The 14326-nt window shown below is 45.2% G+C and overlaps 1 long non-coding RNA gene across 1 annotated transcript in view; it reads right to left on the bottom strand.

Moving 5' to 3' along the window:
• The window catches only part of LOC140657883 (uncharacterized), a 47446-nt gene that overhangs the window by 17436 nt on the left and 15684 nt on the right, over window positions 1-14326 (bottom strand). The window contains exons 2-3 of the long non-coding RNA XR_012044525.1: window positions 2502-2560; window positions 1999-2080 (exon numbers count right to left, since the gene is read on the bottom strand). This is a non-coding gene — a long non-coding RNA (uncharacterized lncRNA). The remainder of the gene's footprint in view (window positions 1-1998; window positions 2081-2501; window positions 2561-14326) is intronic.

Here is a 14326-nt window from a genome sequence, read left to right on the forward strand (position 1 = left end):
TTTTTCCTAGGCGTTGCATGAAGGGGCCCTCACAAACCTCATCTCGCTGCCCGTGAATCCCATCTAATTCCCCTCTTGCTGAAGTGCAGCTGTGGGCACTGCAGGCACGGAAGGCAAAGCTGTTTAGCAGCCAGCCCTGCCAAGCCGGTATGAGCCCCTCAGCGGGTGATGCTCCAGCGCGGCTGCTTGGACAGACAGCCCCGGCACAGGGAGGGGATGCTGCTACATGGCTGCTGCACACAAGTTGCCTTAGGTGAGTACCCAGAAAGGGCATTTTTGTAAAACAAATCTCACCCCGGAGATTTGGGAAAGGGCTCGGTTTCTGCCTCCGCATGCCGCACGCGGCTCAGCTGTTCCTGAGGCTGTGCCTCCCTCTCCAGGCAGCCCAGGAGCTGTAATTGCTGCTGGTTGTCATTTCATCAAACTTTGCTCCAAGCAAAAGTTAATTGACATGGGCTTAAGGTAGCCGGCAATATCTACTGGACAGCCCACACAACGGCTGCGAGCGCTGCTCGTTTCTGTCGCGGGTAACGATGCAGACAGCCTGCCAAACGGCTCTGATGGAAATCATCTCATGGTGCATGAGAAGTGTCATGCTGAGCTCCAGCTCAGGCTGCGAAGCTGCAGAATACAAAATACAAGACCACTACCGGTGTTTTTGTAACTGGGTGTTTTTGTCCTGTGTTCACGACAGCTTTGCTCAAGTCTTCAGGATTTCACCCTGCGATGTCTCAATCCACTGCGCTCCCACATTGTCTCCCCCAGCCCGTGCTCTCTGGAGGGTGCAGAGCAGAGGCACAGCACCCTCCCTTGCCCTCCAGCAGCCCTCCCGAGGCCAGGGCCCGAATCCTGCCAACACACACCCCCCTCCACCTGAATATCAGAATTCCTTCTATGTTTCCCAACCCAAAGAATTCAAAGTGCCCCTGTGATAGGGAGGTCAGTGCTCCCTTTCCCCTCCCGTGTGACAGGGATCTCGCTCAGGGACACCCACAGGGTTTTTCTACTCATTTCTCTGAACTTTGCTTGTAGGACTTTACTCCTAATTGTATTTTTGCGAGGAAGCCCAGCAAGGACTAGCATTTCTAGCTGCACGGCCTCAGGGCAAGCTCCAGCTGCCACCACCAAGTGTGTCCGTGGCAAAGCAACCCTAACTCATCCCTGGTCATGTCTGGAAAGAAGTGCTCTGCAAACACGCCAGTCAATAACACTAAGCAGGTACTAAAATACCCTACAAACAGGGGAAAAAAAACATTTCGTAAATATTACTCATTTTCCTCAACTGCTGATTAATAATATTGAATTTTGTCCTGCACACAGTCTTCACTGCTACTTAAGAATAACAAACGTTCTTAAATACACAAGAGTGCTTGATGCTTTGCCCACTAATAGCCAAGGACTGTAATAACGCTGGGCTAATCCAGCAACCAAATAAACCAAAACCGCCTTGTAATAACCCCCCTCCCAAAGAGCAGTCATTCGCAGCCGGAGCGGAGCTGCACCACTTGATACAAGTATTTGCATTAATACTCCTTGAGTAGCTGACTACACTCCTTGGACATCAGAGGGAGTCAATGTACAGAGACCGTATGTATTTATTCAGTGTGTTAACTGTATTTGTATGTGTTTATTGCATTTATGTGTATACTTAATGTATTTATTTAACTCTCTGAAAAATGTGCCAGGAGATTTTTCAGTTTGTATGTGTCTTCACCAAATGTAAATAAAACCAGCCTCATTATGAACCCTGCACAGAGCACTGTTTCCATTCATACTGAAAATTGATGCTGACAAAATTGATATTATCTTATTTCTGCCACAAGAATCATATGAAATTATGTTGCCTAACAAAGCAAGAAATAAATGTAGTAGGAAAACAGTGTCCAGCGCTCCCGGAGTTAGCAGTACAGCCTGTGCAGAGCCCAATACACCATTGTATACAATTCCTACCATAGGAAATATGCACTATGCCACTTATTTTTATGAGATATTTCTTACCAGTGTCAGGCAGAAGGATGTGGCTACTGGGAGCATGGAGGATGCAAGTGCGTCTCATACTAAGCTTCATTCTGCGAGCAATCTAGAGAATCATATATTAATATAAAGTGGCTTTTTATATTCTCCTTTTTAATACAAATAATTGCTTTTTATGCATTTGCACAGCTGATTTTTGAAAAAGATGGGAGAGGATGGCTGGGTCTCAACTGCTTTTTGCCTGAGAAGTTGAAATAAGGACCATGGAGCAAGAAATCCTACAGCTCCAGTTGTAAGAGCTTCTTTGCTCTGTCACACGGGGGAAATCAATACCACCCTCAGCTGGAAAATGCAGCCCGTACGCAGCAAATTGCTCATCTCCCCAGTTTCTTCCAAAATCCACATTGCTGCAGATACTGAGCATTTTGGGGGAGCTGAGCCACACAGAATAGACTAAAATACACTGATCTACTAAGACAAGCAAAACCACAAAACATCCATTTGACAGACTACGGGTATGTGCTTACGTGGGATGTCTCCCTCCTCCTGCTTTCCTCAGGCTCTTGTTCCCAGAGAATTCAAGTACCTGGAGAAAGAGACGAGGAGTTCAGTAATTAGTCCTCTGGCAGTCATGTTGGATTTTATTCTAAATAGCTCATGCAATTCCTTAATGCCAAAGAAAGGAGGAGGGGAAAAAAAAAGAAAACCAGGTATCGTGAGGACTTCTATGTCCCAGACTAAATAAACAAGCAGGATTATAGACACTGCCTGAACCGAACAGGTTTCCTGCCTGGGGCAGGGAAGGAAAGGAAGGTGAAAAAACTTTCCTACAGAACATCCAACGGCATAAATCGGAGCAGCTTTTAGGTACAATCTGGTTTTTTTCAGGCACCACACATCTCTGGAGTATTGAGTCTGGCCCCACCGCTACTTTGCTGGGCATATAAATGGGACTATCGAACTACTGAGCCAGTTTTCTGGATTTACTACAGAAACCATACTTTTGAAAACTTCATCCCTGCTGTGGGTATGATCAAGGGATAATTAGGACTTAGTGAAGCCTACAACCTTTCTGCTCTCGCTCTTTCTCTGCTTTTCATGAAAGGGAGAAGATAAGAGCTTGCACAGCATACCAAACTCTTTTTCTTTATTTTTGTTATCACTTTGCTAACTACTTTGTGGCTTCCAAATCAGGCTACAGGAATAGGCTTCCTTTCCACCTCCTTTCCACACCCTTCCCAGAGCACAGTAAAACTCCCGAGCAGATTTCTTATGATTATCACTCTTTCACTTTCTAACATGATTATCAGTAAATGTCTCTCAGTAACCATTTGAAAGCATTTTCAAAAGTTACTTTTAAATAAGATTTATAAAGCCCATAAAATTCCTTTCCAAAATCCAGGCATCCATTTATGAAAACAAGTCACTTCTGAAATAGCCTGTTATCACTATTTATGTCTTCATTTTTCGACTTCACAGCTCCTTTTTTGACTTCTCTCCCATGCTAGCCAAGAAAACCAAGCCCAGCAAGTGGGGCCAAATGCTGTGGGACCGAAGGAAGCAAGAGGACCCAAAACTTCAGCCCTGAACACGCTCATCAGATTAGCGGGGCATCATTACATCTGAGCAAATATACCTTTCCTCTCTGTCGGCCTTACTAGCTCTGCTTGGTGACTGAACGTACATGTTGGTGATTAAAGAAGTGGTATTGGGGTGCAAGGGTGGCCAGGAGTTGGGAACCCCTGGCCATCAGACCCCGAGGACCGCAGCCCAGCCACGGGCGGGCGCAGATGCTGCGGCCTGTGGGAGCGCAGAGGCATCCTGGAGCAAAGGCAGAGCTATTACCCAAGCAGATTGTGTTGCTGTGCATGTGTCTTTTCCAGCAATCCTCTCAGCTATTCCAGGCTGTTAGGATGGCTCACAGGGTGTTTAAACAGTTTGGCTGGATCCTCTGGATAATTATAATGAGCTACAGCCTACCAACACCCCCCCCCCCCCCCCAAAATGTGATTCTACTCATGTCGACTTATCTGACTGCAGCACTCATTCTGTCTCCTGGGAATATTTACAAGAAGTAGGGGACCTCTTGCCAAAACAGGGAAAAAAAAAAGAAAAAAAGAAGCCAGTCATCACTGTTCGCTTGCCTTTCCGTACGCCTGCCTACCTGACATCTCCTACAGCCTGGGAAAACCCACTCCAAGTCACAGCAGTGTGCCCCGCAGCAACACATCTGCCGTTTATACCTATTAATTTACTGTAAAGATCCTTTTGGGCTTGCAAGTACTGAATGTAAAGTGACTATAAATGTGAATTATTAGCCTTTTATAAGCCTGAGCTCTCTGTATCCGCAAGTCACTTCTCTGACAGCCGCTGCCGCTGGCAGATCAGTATACAGGTCAGGGAGGGTTTGCATTCATTTTGCCCTCCCCGTGCTTATCCCTGCTCCTTCGCAGCAGGGCTGGATTTTCGCTCTGGTTTGCCTGCAATGGCTGCTCCATCTGCTGGCTCTGGAGATGGGATTGCCTCCTTCCCCTTGGCGGGGAGGATCAGGGCTGGTCGCTGGCCACCGGCCGCAGGGCTCAGCCCACTGCAGGGCACCAGCCACAGCATCTCCCCAGCCCGGAAGAAATGTGCATCTTCCTCCCACCGCAGTAATAAAACAAACTTTAAAAACCCTCCTGGGTGGGTGGTTATGCTGTGGGAATGGCGCTCCAGAGGCACTAGGAATAGCGTGATCTCCCGCGGGGATGCGATTTCATGAGAGCTTCACTCCCACCCAGGCACCGCTGCTTTGGGAGGAAATTGTTTTTATGAAACAATTACTCAACTTACATTAAGAAACATAGCAGCAGGCTCTAGTACTGCTTAAGATGATTTGGACTTGAGCTTTTCCATGGTGTGCCACCTGCTTTTAGCCAGGGACCCAGAAGGGACAAGAAAATGTGAAAATGTGCAGGATGCTGGGCAGTCATCTCCTACAGCAGAACTGAAATGGGGAGCAGCTTAGCTGGCCAGGACCAAGAAATGGCAGAAAGATCTTTCTGCAATGGCAGGAAACACCAAAGGACACATACAATGCCACAGGACCGGTAAGCAGCACATCCTGTGCAGTGAGGTAATCCATTATTTATTATTAGTAGTATTTGTATTTTTCTAGAAGCAGACGCAGACATGACATACAGCTGGGGCCAAGGATGGCATTGTACTAAGTACAACACCATCATTAATGGATTTGGCTGGTAAGGCACTGAAAAACAATTCATCAACAATCCCTGTCACCATCATCCTTGGCCAGCTATAATGACTATATTACTATAGCATAAAGAGCAATCCCACAGATGCATGATATATGAAGTACCAAATGTGTTTTCCTAAACATCTGCGAGGCAGGCAAGCAACAAATTAACTTGTTGTAATTAAGTCTGATAATGCAATGATTTGAGCATGACCTTTGTAAAAAGGGCAAAAAAAGTTTACCATCATTCATTAATGTTAATAAAGCCGTTGAGCTCTTTACTAAATAGATGTCCATCAATGGTGCATTGCCAAATTGCTACACAGGTAGTCTTAATTAGTGTCTAGCAGGGCAGGTCACACTACACGTGGCCTACATAGCAAAGGAGAGTTCAGTTTTAGGCTTTAAGAATTGTATTGATATCGGAGACAAGATGAGAGCTTCACTGGTTTGTCACCCAAATCCAGATGGAAACAGCTAGGGTAACCCTTCACAAACACCCCCAGGACAAATCCGAAGGAGACAAGGGGAGAGCTGCAGCTCAGAGGAATGGGAAGGAATTGCGGGAGGGGAACAGTGGGGTTTTATGGAGGTGGCACCATCAAGTGACCAAGCATAGCCAGCACCGACCCTGGCCAAACAGAGCTGCTGATTCAACAGAAAAAGCCTTTGCAGGAATTCTTCACATTTGCCTTTTTTAAAAACAGATGGGACATTGTTTAAGCATGTCACAGAGCATTTTAAGAAGAGCACAGAAATTACCTGGACCTCTCCTATTTGCTACCCGCTGTGGAAGGTGCTGTGGCTTCGGTAGGGACCCTCCACGCCGGCTGGGGACCAAGACCCACAAGGAGTGGGCAGACAACTCAGCAACATGTTACACCCGTGGGAGCCATGAGAGCACGCAAAAATGGTCTGAAACACCTGAAATTATGCCAGCAAGGCAGCACTTCATCAACAAAGCTGGGTCTTGATGCTCCTCGCTGCTCTTCTCTCCCAAGCCCGTAGCACAACGCTTGCCAGCATAGCGAGAAAAACAGGTGGTGTAAAAAAAGCCATCTCTGAAGCGTTGTTTCACAGCTCAGTTCCTCATTTTTGGGGCCCAGGGCTGCTGGCAGGTTCAGCACCAGAAGACTGAACTTTCCATTTTGCATGCAGAGCCCAGCCAGAAAGCATGGATTGCAAAAAATCAGGCACCAACGAGAGACACCACAGACTGGTTTAATTAACGGCAACATCCTCTCTACATTACTCAATTTTGTGGGACCAAGGTGTGACTTAAATCATGTTTAATGGGTGAATAACTAAGGAAAACTACAAAGCTATTAAAAAAAAAAACCACCTTAGCCGTGCCCACTGCACCCCGGTACCGCAGAATTATGATCCGCAGCAAGCACACTATGCCGGGGAAGCAAAAGGTGTGTTGTGAAACCACAAAAAGGAACACATTAAATCACGCCTGTGCTGCGGAGGGGTGCAGTGGGTTTGTAAAGCCTAATTGCTTAAAAAGTAACTTTGGCTGATAGAGCAGATAGACGGCCACGTGTCTCTGATAGGAAAGTTCTCCATCATGAACTCCCCTCTCAGAGTCATCGAATATTTGTTACTCGCTATTACTCTCATTTTCCTGTGGCATTTCAGCACAGGGCCGTGGCTATAAACAATAATAGGAGTTTTACGACCAAACTTCAGAGCGCTCTCACCTTCTCTACTGCTAAATTTTTCATTTTTTTACTGGAGAGGGACGGAAATGAAGGTGGTGGCATTTACAACACAAACACTAAATTTACCTGAGAAACACACCAGCCAGGATGCTGGGCTGGAGTCGCAAGTGCTTTAAAGTAAGAATGAGGCAACAAAAACAGAAAAAAAAAAAATTAATTTTGTTCAAAATGAGAAGAAGGACATTCTCTAGAAATTAAATAGGTTCACATCCTCAAGTGTAAAACAAAAACAACTTTTAAAAGAGTGCTTTGATGTATAAATCTAAAATATATCTAAATTATTTTTAATTATTAAAATTATAAATATATTTTACAGTGTTAACATAAGCAATACCTTACCCTAGAGGGCCCTGTGGAGGTCTAAGTAAGCTAGTTTTATTATCCTTTATTTTATAACAGTAACAACCATCTGTCTCCTAATTTCCACAGCAGAAACATGACCAAGGCTGAGAAACTTGCTGCTGCCCAGGAAGCACCGGAGCGGCTCGAGCTCCCAGCTGCCTCCCTGGGACCGAGCCCTGGCACCTTCAGCACAAGGTCCCCGCTCCTGCAGAGCTCCTGCAGAGCAGAAGGGGGTCCAGACCCTTCTTTCTAATTTAAAAGCAAACCAGGCTTTGGCTGGTTTTCTCAACCCCCTTTCCACCACCGTGGGAATGCCCAATTCCTGTGCCGTACCTGAACAGGAGGTAAGGATCCCGCTTGCTTTTTGTCTTGGAAAAAACCTAAGAGAACATTGCAGACTTTAAATATTTTTCGTGGCTTGGCTGTGCAGGCTTTACCCACCCCAGCGCCTGGGGAGCTGCAGGCGAGGGGGTCTTGGAAGAGGCGGGCTCAGCAGCTGCACCTCCGCGGGGGGACACTCGGCTGCATCACTCAGCATTTACTGGTGCTACGTCCAGCCCCACTGCCCGCAACCAGAACAGCCCCGCTGAAGCATGCAGCAAACTCCTCGCTTCGCTGGCTTTCATTACAGCAAATTTCCAGTGACAACCCAGACCCCAAACCACCTCATCTTTGAAACAGCCGGAGGCTAAGAGGTAAAATATAAACATTGTCAAGACAGTTTCGTATTAGCAGTCTAACATCATCATAGAGCTAAGTGCTAGGGAAGAAATCCAATGAGCCATCTGCAGAAAGAATAGGTATTACACACCCCTAACAGGCAGGGCCAACAAATATATTTATCAGTTTAGAAATGCTAAATGAGTCTATGAGTCTGTTCCATTTCATTTCTCTCACAGAATATTTCTCCAGATAAATATATGGAGGTTGAAAGCTTTTCATCTTTGCAGCTTGTTAGGAATCTAGATTAAAAAGAAAAAAAAATAAAAAATAAAAATCCAAGGGTCTCTGCAGGGCTTTTTCTAAGGCTCACTCACTGGAGGAAAATGCACACACAGCCCTTTGCTTTCCCTTGCTTTCAAGGTCGTGAAACATCTCCTGAATAATCTTGTTCATTATTATTAGGATTTAAAATAATTTATGAAAAGAGGAGTGTAGCTATATGCCCTAATACAGACAAGATATCTCCCAGTTCTTCCTGAGACCTATCCTCGGGCGCAGTCCCTCTACCGGCAAGGAAGAGCTGTTAATATAACTATGGGTTCATCATACCCATCCCCAAATTCCCACCTGCCCCTTCTCTGCTGGGCTGGTCAGGGTGACCATGGTGTCCCGGAGGTCAGGGCCACCAGCAGCACCAGCAGCACCGTGCGTGGTGGCAGGTATCCGATTTCACAGCCCGCTTTGTGCCGGATCGGCACTAACATTTACTTTACTGTTACGTCAGGAATGAAAGAAGCCGATATTTTATGGCTTGTGGAGGTTGGATGCTGCAGACATGGGACCGTGTCTCCTGCCCCGCGAGGGAGCTAGGGAAGGGGGGGATCGTAGGGACAGTGCAGACGGGCTCAGTGCCGCAGGGCTGGAAGGCATGAAACCAAAAACCCTCGGTCGTGTCTAGAAAATGCATGAGCTGCACACTCTTAGAGAAAAGGAGTTGTGAAGGGAAAACATCCCATGTCCGATATCACGTAGACAGCATCACATTTAAGCCTCTGCCTCACCTCAGCTTTAAACCTCCTTTCAAGCAGCCTCAGTGGAAAGGAAGATTAGCTGTTTTTATGCTGGCAGAGATAATGCATATCCTTTCTGTTTATTAAGGTTCAGTAACAGTTTGAACCACAATGGTTTTTATTCATGAAGTGATTTGCCTTTCAGATCTGTCAGGTAGACAGCTGCGTTAGTGATCCAACCTGCTTTCACTGAGTGAAGGACAAGGGCTGATTGCTCATCCCCGATCTTTTGGCAAATGCATCAAGTCTTTATTGTAAAAGACGGTGAGAAGGGAACCTTTTAAAAAAAGTTGTGGTTTATTTTTTAACTACTTTAAAGCCATTTGTCCCCATCAAGAATTCCTTAAATATGGAGGGCATAAAAGTAATTGTATTCATATCCATTTTGTCTTCAGGAAATGATTCCTAAGACATTAGCCTTGTACTGGGGATAGAAAACTCCCAGGACCCACGGAAAGCATGTTTCCTCACCCCTTTAAGTCTACTTGGCTTCCTAAAATTGCGGTGTGAATGCTAGACAAGTGCTTGGTCCCGCATTGAAACAGGTTTGTAATCCCCAGCACCCAATAGGTCAAGCAGATTGTTTGGGGTGTCTTTATTCTCAGCCTTACAAATGATTGATGTAGTTCATCTCTAATACAGCAGGGAAAACTCAAGTTTCGCTTGTATGATATTCATAAATGATGCATCAATGCAATTCATGATTCATTTCTACATGCTTTTTACATACCTATCCATCACTTCAAGCATCGCCGGGCACGGAAGCCACACAGCCTCCCCAGGGGAGTCCCCCAGGTACCTCCAAAGGTCGGGCAGCTGTAAATCAGGCGGATACTTTGCCCTGGGAGCCCGCTTGTTCGTGCAGAGACACACCACAGAGCTCTGAGCACGGGAGCGAAGTGAAGGTATGATTTTCAAAGGACTCTGAGCAAGTCGTACATCCAAGCAGGATTCCCATACTCGCCCTCCCTAAGTTCCCAGCCCAGGTGCTTAGACCTGGCTGCCCTGAAGCTGTCACCCATCGCTGCCAGCTGCCCACGACCTACAAACCTTGCCAGACCAGGCGTTTGGAGGTACCGTGCAACAGCTGGGATAGCCGTCTGGTACATTATTTCACTTTTCACATTGGTAGTGGATGAAGGGTTTGTGTGGCTAATGATTTAAATCTGCACCGAGCGTTCTCCTCTCTCTTGTTACCTTCCTAGGGAGTCAAAGGACAAGATTCACACCGTGAAAGCCTGCGTTTCCACCTTGACTTCATCCGCTTCTGCAACCAGCTGCCATTTTATATGCAATGCTAGACAAAACATGGCACAAAAGGAAAAATCAGTAAACACTAAATTCCACTCACAATTCAAAGGTTGCAAGAGAAAAGGGTATGGTCCTACAATGAGGCACATGTCCAAACCTCTTTCAGAAATGCATCCGTTTAGGCAAGTTAAACTATCTACAATTGAAGTTACTTAAGCACCAGGGTTTTGAAAATTATCCCAGTTTAACTGACATATCTTGGCAAAATTGTATAATAGAGAGGGGCAGATCCCTCCCCGGGTCAGAGGAGAAGCCTGTGTCCCACCAGCGCACCCCAGCTATGGCAGGTAATGGATGTTATGGGCCAGACCGTGAATGCATTACCCACATCACCAGGAACCACTCACCAGAGCCTGATTAGGCCGGTTTTACTAAATAATCAGTTTTACCAAAGTCTGCAGTTTGGCACCATCATTAGTGAGCTCTGCTCTGAACTGCTGCTGTGGAGAGCCAGGGTCAGCCGGACCCTGGCAGGTGCCGGACCAGGAGCTGCTCCGGGAGGGGACGGATGTTTCTAGCTCCTCACACCACAACCAGGACTTTGTATGCTCAGGGCTTTATGGAACATGGACCCAAATAATCCATTTCTGCCGAAAAGAATAGGCCTACATAATTATCTGTCCTTTGCACTGCCAGGCAATGTATATTAAAATGTTTGAATAGAGAATACTGCAATAAGTCCAGTTTTGATTTATTTTTTGCCTTCTGGAAAGCATAAAAAATAGAAATGAATAGAATAACCAATAAAAGATAAGAATTCTCCTCTTCTTTCTTTTAAATTGAAGTTTACTTAAGTTACACAAATGCAGCATTTTAGCAGCACCTTTTACACTTCAAAGGATTTCTATGTTTATATTAAAAACTTGATCAGTGGGATTTATTATTTAACTAATTCCATTTGCAGGAACAAACCAGAGATACAGCAGTCTTAATTTTGGTGAGTTTTTCTTTATAATATGTTTTCCGTTTGGCAGGCAGAGGAAAGGAAGCCATCAGTCACCAAGCCCTACAGTTCATTTTATCAAACTCAGAGAGCTTTGACTGAGCATGGACTTGTAACACGCTCTTCCCCACATCCCACCCTGAGAAACACAATTGCTAAAATTACCGAGCATGCAGTGTCCACCGTGCTCTCAGCATGCAACTTGGCTAACTCAGTGGGGAATCGCATCCAGCTTGTGCAGCCGTTTGGGCTTTAAAATTCATATGGAATAACCAGAGCTTACATGTAATGCACCGATAGCTGCCGCACCGAAACAGTCCACAGCTTCACAGAAACAGCATTCGAAACTGCCTGTCTCTCTTTCTTGCAGATCAACAAGAACACCCCAATCCTCTGAAAAATAAGTAGCATTTAAAAATGGATGCTTAGAAAAAAAGCACTTGAATGAACTATGTTGTTAAGAGTTCATCCACGTGTGTCAGAATGGAGGCACCAGTCGGACGGCAGGGCAAACCGCTCCGGGTCTGCATGTCCTTGCAGATGCACATTAGAGAAGCAGTGAAGATAAATTCATACAGACTGCACTCGTGCTGTACGTACTGCAGTGTGGGCAGGCAAATCTGTCTCACCTGGTTTACGCACAGCAATCCTGCTGCCAGGCTGGGGTTGCAAATGTCACTGGCAGTGACACAGCATTCAGCATTTGTGCCCAGCATATTTAGCACTGTACAGTTCTGCTGTAATTATATATTTGAGGAAATAAGCCAGTTATAAAGTTGCTTCTTGCTTACACTAAGCTTTCTTTGAATGGATGCTTCTGTTCTGACATAATGGCAGACATAATTACAACATGTAGCAATTCTTATTAAAAAAAGAGCAAAAACCACATAAACCAGAACTTAACAGGGGTAAGTCAACATAGCTCAGGTTAGCGCAATTAGTCTTACTCCACTTGCCAAGGCTATTGTTAACCACAGAATGACCTGTTAACCACAGAATGACCTGTTAACCCACTTTCTGAAGCAGGTTGTCAAAAATATCTGAGGGAATGAACCGCTGAAGTTTCCTAAGTCTCAAGTCACCCCTATGCTCCTTTGACAAAATTAGGCTTGCCCCATTGCTGGATCACCCAAGAATAATTTGTCATGAAATACCAGCATTTGATTGCTACCTTGGCCAGAATTTACCTCTTGGGAAAGTGTCTTCAGGCAGGATTTGCCCATGGAAATGTGCATGTCCAGAAGTCCTGCAGGTCCCCAGGAGGTGGGTTGGCACTCATTCCCATAGTCATTAACAAATGTTTCCCTTGTCCTTGAGATCTTTCCATTAAATACACCCCTGTCTCCTGCAGAAAGCAAGCTTGACCTTTTCTATAGAATTAAGAGCCAATTTATTGCATATTTTAAATTCATAATGAGATCAAAAGGGATAATGCTAAGATGACCTGGAGATCAGCCCAAGACATGAGAGATAATTGTTTCCTTAACTGTGATGCCTGAATTAAATTACTTTTGCACTCTGTGTACTCAGATGATATGTAAAATGGAGGTCTTGGCAGCCCGTGGTCATTAATACTCCACTGGCAGCTCTTCCAGGAGGAGGGGAGTTAGCCTCTCGGCTGCAGTTCAGGCGATTACATCCTTGCGTGCCTACACTCCTCACCGGCTTCCAGACACATACCGTAGTCTTCACTTTCTTCTCCCAACAGCCTCTCACCAGTGCAGTCAGTTGTGCCAGAGCCACCAAATCCCAGCCAGGGACAGCTGCGTTTCATACCCCATTCCTAGTAGTTAAATTTAATCCAGACTTTGCTCAGGTGGGGAAAAAAAAACCATACATCCAGTGAGAGATGTTTAGAGAAGGACCAGAGACTGCACCCATCACCCATCTTTGCTTATCAAAGAAAATTTTTAATCTGAGAGTGACATCTAAAGCCATTCATTTTTGCTTAGAAAACAAACATTTTTCTCAAAAACAGCCAACTTCTCTGTATCAGGAAAAATAAGCCACATCATTGCTTGCAGGGAAAGTTTTGTTCAACGATACAGATAGCTCCCAGAGAAACCTATGAATTAGGGCTTATCTAGCACCCACAGGCACAGGTGCTTACTTGATGTAAAAACAAAGACATCAGGCTTTCCAAAAAAAGGTTTATTTTACGAAGACTTGATAAATTATTGTCTAAGGTTTTAATGAGTGGGAAATCAATAGTTATAGGCTGGCTGGGTGCTTATAAATGATGCTAATAGGTAAGCAGGCATCCTGCTGGTGCCCTCATGCCCCTCTGTAGCATGTAGCACACTTGGTAATGTGTTTATAACACCTATGGATTGTTTATTAAGCACTTGCAGTTATGTTTTGTAACTCTACTATTTGCCCAGTGAGAGTTTAATATACAAATAGGGAGTTTTTACTAATCAAGCATAGACAGGTCATCCTGGCTGAAACACCCTTTCCTAGGATACGGGGCTCCAGCTCCAGGGATCACAGTCACTGCACTTCATTCCATCATTCGAAAGCTGCATCTTAGAATCATAGAATTGTTTAGGTTGGAAAAGACCTTTAAGATCATCAAGTCCAACCATAAACCTAACACTGCCAACTCCACCACTGCACCATGCCCCTAAGTGCCACACCTGCACGTCTTTTAAATACCTCCAGGGATGGTGACTCCACCACTTGATTTTCTGCAGATATCCTCTTTCCAAACTATAGTGAAAAACTAGAATTATTACACAGAATTACCAGTATAAGCCTCCAGCCAACCACAATCATTTGTTCTTGAAATACAGGTTAAAATTTCAAAACATACCACAAGATTTTGATTTGAGATCCCTGAAGAGTCCCTGACTGCCAGAAGCAGACACAAAGCCAAGATGTTCCTATTCATTAGACACATTTGGAAAACACTGAACAGTGTTAATAGAGTCACAGACATTTTATGGTATTGTCACAGAGGCCTGTGGTTTCCTTTCCAACCCCGAGAGCGAGCACTGGAAGCAGCATGATGCTCCTGAAAGCATCACTGGGTCCATCCCACCATCCCAACCGCACCAAGCGATGC

This window comes from Ciconia boyciana, chromosome 11, assembly GCF_034638445.1.
Source record: "Ciconia boyciana chromosome 11, ASM3463844v1, whole genome shotgun sequence".
Lineage (NCBI taxonomy): Eukaryota > Metazoa > Chordata > Aves > Ciconiiformes > Ciconiidae > Ciconia > Ciconia boyciana.